The sequence below is a fragment of the Lepisosteus platostomus genome, chromosome 5, assembly GCF_059453375.1.
Source record: "Lepisosteus platostomus isolate fLepPlt1 chromosome 5, fLepPlt1.hap1, whole genome shotgun sequence".
Taxonomy (NCBI): Eukaryota; Metazoa; Chordata; class Actinopteri; order Semionotiformes; family Lepisosteidae; genus Lepisosteus; species Lepisosteus platostomus.
In genome coordinates, this window is record NC_142615.1 from 36934764 (window position 1) to 36942919 (window position 8156).

General features: G+C 42.8%; 1 long non-coding RNA gene across 1 annotated transcript; it reads right to left on the reverse strand.

The window, feature by feature from the left end:
* Positions 1–291: 291 nt before the first annotated feature.
* On the reverse strand, positions 292–3458 carry LOC148666065 (uncharacterized). Its single transcript, XR_015936577.1, has 2 exons — positions 3145–3458; positions 292–1088 (listed from the first exon to the last, which is right to left on the reverse strand). It is a non-coding gene; the product is annotated as an uncharacterized LOC148666065 (long non-coding RNA).
* Between the last annotated feature and the right edge of the window lie 4698 nt (positions 3459–8156).

The following is an 8156-nucleotide window of genomic DNA, read 5'->3' on the forward strand; positions in this document are numbered from 1 at the left end:
TAAAAAAAACAGCTCTCACACTAACAAAACCACCATAGGAAAAATAAACCCAATAAGAAATAAAATACACAATACAGAATATGCTGATGTGACCCTGTCTAAGGATTAGACTGGCTGTAGCTGCTCACAGACACAGTGCTGGCTACAAACTACAACTCCCATAAACACCCTGAGCCACTTCCTGTCTGCATCACAGTCCCTATTCCTCCTGGCTGTGGTGACATCAGTGGGTCCCTTCCCGTTCTGGCAGCTTCACAACCTCCGGTGTGCGCAGGAGAGACTCATACAGGATTTCATTTTTAAAAGTTTATTTTCTTAAAATTAGAAAAAAAAAACATGGGAGGGTTTCCAGAGATATTTACAAGTCAGGAGTACAGCAGGCTGGTAGCGAGTTATCTCGCCCTCTCTGGTACATGTTATTTTTCCCTGTTTAATTTTTTTTATTTAGTATAAACACGACACAACATCATCATTTCTAAAATTACTATTATATTTATGACATCATCTCAGAGGACAGAGAGCTGGAAGAGAGTCAGCCTGTGTTCATAAGTCAGTGATGGGGTTAATCTCCACACTGACAGCAGGCAGCAGCTCAAGGTCCTTAACTGAATCAACAGTCCAGAAGTCAGGATAGATCTTCTCCCCCTGAGTTAAGACCATGTCAGTGAAAGTGTAGAGATGAGCTCTGGACTCCACTGTGTAAAAGGAGACCTTCCTCTCCTCAATATCCACACACACCCCCAGCTTCCTGGGCCACAGACGGCTGGGGAGATCAGTCTCAGGGTCAGTGAGAGCACAGAAACCAGGGTAAGACTCCAGACACCAGTAACCCTGCTGGGGAGAGAAGCTGAAATCTCCTTTCCTCTCTGCAGACTCTCTGGTCACTCCTGTTCTCCACCACTCATTCACCTCCACCTCCCAGTAGTGTCTCCCTGAGGTGAAGGCCTCCCTGCTCACGACACATTTAATGTAATCAAATCTGTGAGGATTGTCAGAGAGACTCTTCCTCTGTCCCAGTTTCACTCTCTTCCCATCCTCAGACAGGCTGAGCCCACAGTGAGCTGTATCAGGGTCCAGAGTCACAGCAGCTGGGGAATAAAACAGCAAACATCACAACAGGCTTCTGCCGATTACAGTCCAATTCAACTCCATTAGACTGTGAAATGTCTTTGTCCCCAAACACACTGAGAGAGAAACACAAGTCAATTACTAATGACTTCTCTTCCCTTCCAGAGAAACAACATCTTCTGTCATTGTTTCACTGAGTATTACACATGGAAGTGATCCCCAATGTCCTCTAAATACAAACATTAAACATTAGTTTTCACAGCGATGAAACTTTATTTTTTTAAACGACATTATTAATGAACACAGGACCAACCAGACTGCAAGAGAAACTACAGCTCGACCACTCGCTTTCATACACTTCAAAACTCACCACAACGACCTGTATACTGTAAGAAACTGGACAGCCTGTCTGTTAAACCAGTTTATTTCAAATCTCAGTTCAGCAGGTCGTTCATCTTCTCTAAGACCATTTTCCTGATGATGCAAAATAAAAAAGTGCAGAATTCAAAGACTGCATAATGCCCGTTTGTTACAGAAAAAAATATAAGAAAGCTTTCACACTTTGAAAATGTGAGGAAATATCCAAAGTATTCAATTTAAACCAGAAATAACACATCCATAAAACCCTGAGAGAAACAGAGGCGCTCATACTGACTTCAGACTGCTCGCGCTTAGCTGTCCGCATCTCTGACAGGAGACACCAGCTGTCAATCAGTGATCTCTATCCATTGAGAGACAGGGGCGGGGCTCATACATGATCAGAGTGAATGGAGGTTTTAATCAATTAAATTCAAGAAGCTTTATTCGCATGACCAGTGAATACTGACTTAATACTCTCCTGATACTAAATACTTAAGTATGAACTCTCAATACTTAATAAATACTACCCTTCTTTCGTCTGCAGGTCAATCTGTAACAAACAGTTCTTTCCGGACCCTATGCGGACGACATAGTCCGACGGAGTGGGGAAACGTCATGCAGGAATACGGGGCAGAAGACAGGGGGGCGTGTCCACGGTGCGCTGGTGCACGGGGGAGGTGTGGCCGAGGCGAACAATCCGAGAGAGTAGTCCTTAGGGAATATCCAAAACACACGAGTTAGTCCAAAACCAGAAGATCCATCAGAACTCGGAATTAAAACCACGAAGGCCGGGTCGGAACCGGCGGACAGGGAACGGGAACGGGAACGGAGGTTAAAACCTTAACGAGACCAGGCGCTTCCAGGTCCCGGACTGGCACGATATGGAAATCAGATGCAGAGCCCGGATGAGCGTCAGCGCCTGGCTTTTAAGGTGGGCTGGGAATGGGAAACAGGTGAACAGAATAAAGTCTTGAGTGAAAGGGCTGGAGCACCCTTAAGGAGGGGGAACTAATATCGTGACACAATCTAGTGAAGATCAAAGAGATTCTTTTCAGTTCTTATTGTTTTATTCCTGGAGAATATAAAGGCTGTAAAAAAAGCCTATCCAGTACAAATAGTAGAAATATATTGGACATAGCTGGGAAAAATAGGTATCTACATGTGCTACATTTTGAAAAATCACTTTCGAAGATTTTTTTCGGGGGGGTGGATATTTCTTCCTAGTGTGTGTACTGAGTAATATATATATATAAATCTGATGTTTTAGACTTGATGTCCAGGTGGTTCCTTGAATTCAGACCACGAACTAGGCCTGTACTCTCTATCCCGTCCAAGATATTGCAAGATGTTCAGGACACAAACACTCCAGGTGGAAATGACCTTTGAGGGGCTGAGAGAGAGGTTCAGCTCTGAAAACTGGAATATTAACACAGACAGAGGAAAGAGGGAAACAGAAGAAGAAAAGGTGATTTTATAATGTTTCTTCCTGCTGACCCATCAGCCTGGTTGACATGTGAAGAGAAGCAGCCATTTCCCAGACAAGAGAGAGGCCTACAGGCTCCAGAGGAACCCCTGTACCAGAGTCCCACTGCTGCCTCTCACAGTTTACATACTGACCATCTCACACTAAAGAGACCTTCTGGACTCAAGAACACAATAACCCCAGACACTAGGGCTTAAAACAGAATCTCTACCATCAAGAAGAGACAGACCTACCTGCAGCACTGCACAGCCACTGCCATTCAGAAACACAGCGATAAAGAGACACTGTTAATCACAGACACACACTGGAACACAGAGATACAGATACTGTTAATCACAGACACACACTGGAACACAGAGATACGGACACTGTTAATCACAGTCACACACTGGAACACAGAGATACAGACACTGTTAATCACAGTCACACACTGGATCACAGAGACACAGACACCGTTAATCACAGACACACACTGGAACACAGAGATACAGACACTGTTAATCACAGTCACACACTGGAACACAGAGATACAGACACTGTTAATCACAGTCACACACTGGATCACAGAGACACAGACACTGTTAATCACAGACACACACTGGGCTCCATATTGAAACAAAGATGTCACAACAGTTTTCATTATAAATCTCATAGTACAAAAAGTAAGGGGTCAGGGGTAATGAAATTCACTGGAGACCAGTAATGCTTTCTTGAACTGGTTTCTTTCAAGAGACTAAACGTTAAAATTACAAGACAACTTCAGACATACAGTATCAGTATTAAAAAAAAATCTGGAGCTCAGCTTCATTCACACTGAAACCGGTGTGAAACCTCCTCTTTATTGCTCATGTTCTAAGAATTGAAAAATCCAACAGAATTGCCCTTTTGGGAGCTCTCTGCCCCCCAGTTTAAATACCGCTCTGTCCTCCACACACACTCTTCCGCAGCACACTGACAGGGAGAGAACTTGAGCCCAGCAGGAGCTGTGATTTTACACACAGTGGACTTACGCAGATCAGGGATGGGGTGCCTTCACCTGTACAGAAGAAAGGAGATGGTCAGTACTGAGCTGTAGTGTCTGTGTCCAGCACAGACAATACTGAGGTTATACCCCAGACAGGTGAACGGGGCAAAGGTAATGTAAAGATATAGTTTATAGTGTGACAGTGTGTGGGTTATCAGGCTGTGCTGCTCGCTGGCTTTATGTCTAATATCTCTGAAGGAGATCAAGCACCAGCGTGAAAACTGCTCACAACCAGCTGCCCACTGAGACCCAGCAGTGTGGGCCTGGCCAGTACCTGGAGGGGAGACTCTTGGGAGAGCTGAGGCTGCTGCAGGAAGAGGTGTTAGTGGGGCCAGTAGGGGGCGCTCACCCTGAATGCTCCAGTACAGTGACGGGGACACATATCCTTATTATGTAGGATCACGAGGTCAGCAGTGAAATAGTGTTCTTACCGTCAGTTGTGTAAATATTGTAATAATCGATTTTGTCATCTCCACTATGTTTATTAAAATGCTCCACTGTGTAGGATTCATGATTTGTACCCATGACATGTAGTCTGCTACAGGCTGTGAACTTTTCATAGTAAAAAGGTTTTGATTTAGGTTGTGTGATTTTATAGCTCAGTCAGTCCAGCACAGACATGACTCTACTGGCTGAATGACAACATGATCACTGTGAAAGGAGATGAGGTTTTCCAAAGGAATATGATGTGAACCTGCAGGGAATCTCACTTTACACTGATTCTCATTCTCCTTAACCTTTTATCAGTGCATTTCTCACCAGGAATCAATACTCTTTAATATTGGTGCTCAATAGCAGTACTGTGTCTGAATCTTCAACAGGAAACAGACCTACCTGCAGCACTGCACAGCCACTGCCATTTTGAAACACAGAGATGCGGACACTGTTAATCCCAGTCACCCACTGGACCACAGAGATACAGACACTGTGAATCACAGTCACACACTGGTAAGAAAATGTCAGTACAGTCAGTGCTGTCAGTCAGCAGAGTTTCACACATTGTACATACAGCATCTGCAGAAAGAGAATAAGTCTTTATTGCATTAAAGACCTTTATTGCTTCTTACCTGTTATTATACCAGAGTTTATACTACAGTCTGCAGTCAGTTCATTTCAGGATCCCCAGTCTCCACTGCAGTGTGGATCAGAGTGTCAGTGAGTGTGAGCAGCAGTGGCTGTAAGACTGGAGTCTCACTCAATAAGACTGAGCAGCATAATGCAATAAGACACACAGACACATCACAGGACACCCTGGAGTCTGGTGCTTGAACCACTGAGAGAGATAAGAAATAAATACAGTCTGCAGTCTCCAGCACTGAGGGATATTTCATATTTAAATAACCATCCATTAATACTGAATTCTGTTCACTGTTCAGTCAGATGAGTGAAAGTGTGGGCTGCTCTCACACAGACTAAGGGTCCGGTACCAAGAGTGACCAGTATCACTGACTGAGATACAGAGATGTCCTTCTCACTGGTCACACTGCCTGATCTCTGGACATCAGCTGGACAGTGAGAGATGACCAGTCACACACCATGGTGAGCACATCTCCACACCAGGCCTGATCCAGGAAGACTGACAGAGACAGTATCAGTCTGACACAGACAGGGGCCCAGCTGGCTGAACACAAGCAGTCAGAGCAGCTGTGTTGTTCCAGCACTACAGACACTGTGTGTGACAGCAAGACACAGGCAGGACCCCCACAGTGTCAAGATACAGACTGTTCACTCAGGACAGGGGGCTGATGGGCTGTTGTCAGTCTTTGTCTTTTCAGACAAGAGTGAAGAAAATGTGTCTTTGACACATTAGAAGAGAGCAAAGAGTACTGATATTCATACAAGCAGCATTTCTTACTTTATAGTTTGTGCTGCCAGTTAGTTTCTTTCACCCATGCAAATGGTCTAAAACTAAAGTTTTCATTAAAATATTAACTTTGAAAATGTGCATTGGGACCAAACAGAGTCAAAACTGAGTAAGATCTCCTTATTTACATTGTGGTACAGGAATGTCTCTATTTCTCTGTAGCTTCTATTGCTTTTTTAAATCTTCACAACTGATCAAACACCTGTGTGTATTTGTAACGACCCCAAGTGTCTAGGGGAAAAGGGGTGTAACATTTAGGATAATTCTTTTGAAAGCAGGGGGGGTTTTGGTGAGGGACTAGGAAGCGTGATAAGGTTAAGGAACTAGAGTGGTGCCAAAGAAAAAAACAAAAAAACAAAATAGAGCTGGCTAGGACAGTGAGGGAAAGCTAATCTGACTACAAAAGAAAACCCGAAACACACGGTCTTCGGCGTCTTCAACACCCTAGCTAACCTGCACTGACTACCCAAAACCATACAAGACAAACGGCACTCGTACTAAACTAGTGTACTAATACAAAATCAACTAAGTGTGTAAGTGTACCCAACAACCTAAACTAACCTTATATACAAAAGTTCACACAAAAACACAAGTGAACCAGGAATACAAATAAGGGAAAACAAGAGTAATCAACAGGAGCAGGGTACAAAAGAACACAAAAGTTGAACATGTACCACTGGGGCAATGTAATGACAAAACAAGGATGAACACACAAACAAACGAAAGTACAAAGAAACTAACAACAAACCAACAAAACAACAAAGCCAAAGCTATATGAAAATACACACACATACAAAGCAAAACAAACCAACAAACGAAGCCGAAGCAATAACCAGAAGCGAAGCGAAGCGATAACCAAAACCAAACGGGACCGAAGTCAAACAAAAGGCCTCTTTTTCCTGAAAGCCTCCATGTTATATAGTGAATAAAATGTGTTCTGATTGGCTGAGAGTTAATTAATGATGACATCATACTGAAAATGTGGTGTGATGGTGGGCCAATGGGGAAGGGAGAACAATCAAGGGTCAGCAGTGTGGACATAACAGAAAAAACACACACACTGGGACGTAACAGTATTACTGACGGATAATACACAAGAAGGATACACTTCAGTGCAATATAGTTCATTACAGTAGAGTACAGTAAACTGCAGAACAACAGTGCACTCAAATATAATTCATTAGTGTTTGTATTGGTGGATCTCTGATCTCAGAGACACAGAAGATCACTTAGCCAGTTCTGTGAAGATGACAGGGATGGCTGGAAATAATAAGACATGATTTAGACCATCAGAGCTCCGGTGTCTGATGACACTCAACTTGGTTTAAGTTTTCAATTTCAAATTGGCAGTTAATAGCTCCTTCCATAAATAAACTGTCAATTATAAGAAAAGTGTTAATAAACAAGTTGTTCTACGTGGACCTTTTATCATAATAACAGACAATTCAGTTAGAAAACTGGTGCAGGATCATTTACAGAGGAGCTCCTGCTGAAATCACTACAGGACACAGCACAGAGAGTCTGACTGATTTACTCACCATTGAGTTTCTCCTGCCCTGTAAAGAAACACAGACAGAACAGTGAGTGACACAGCATCAGGGCTGCAGAAGCTGAAAAAATACATCAGCCATGTTTTCTATTACAAATATTCTATATTTCACTGCACAAAATAACATAAGAGAGAGAATCCTTGCAGGTCGTTCTGCTCCTCTAGCCATACGTTTGACAGTAATTGATCCACAGATCTTATTCAACCCTTTCTGCTGTGAACTTCCAAAGAACTGACCCCTCTTATCCCTGTTCTCTCTGATAGATGAGAAGGTCTGTCTCTCTCCAGGTCATCTGTGATTTCTGTGATAGATTAGCAGGTCTGACACTCTCTACCATTCATCTGTGGTTTCCCCTTTAAAGGTCCGCACCCCCTCCTGTCACGTGATCATGTTTGACCAATGAACACAGAGCTCATGAATACACTGTTCCAGACTGAGGGAAATTCACTGCCATCAGGGGCTGAAATAGACAGGAAGGGTTAGGGGGTCTTTGAATGGGCTTGACTATGGTGACAAAGATAGATACTCCGGAATCAGAGGACTGCACTACTCTGAAGTGAATCCTTAAACTACTGCAGCTGTGTGTGGTTGTCAAATCTTATTCTAATATTGAAATGTAAAAATGTATATACCTGTTTGTGCCTTTCTGCATTAATCATACTGTACAGTAGCAATAAACAATCTAATAAAATACAATGATTACACACAACTCTGCACAAATATTGTATTGTACAATATTGTGTAACACAAACAGAAATATTTTTATTTCATATAGTACACAGAAATATTAGAAATTGTGTATAAATA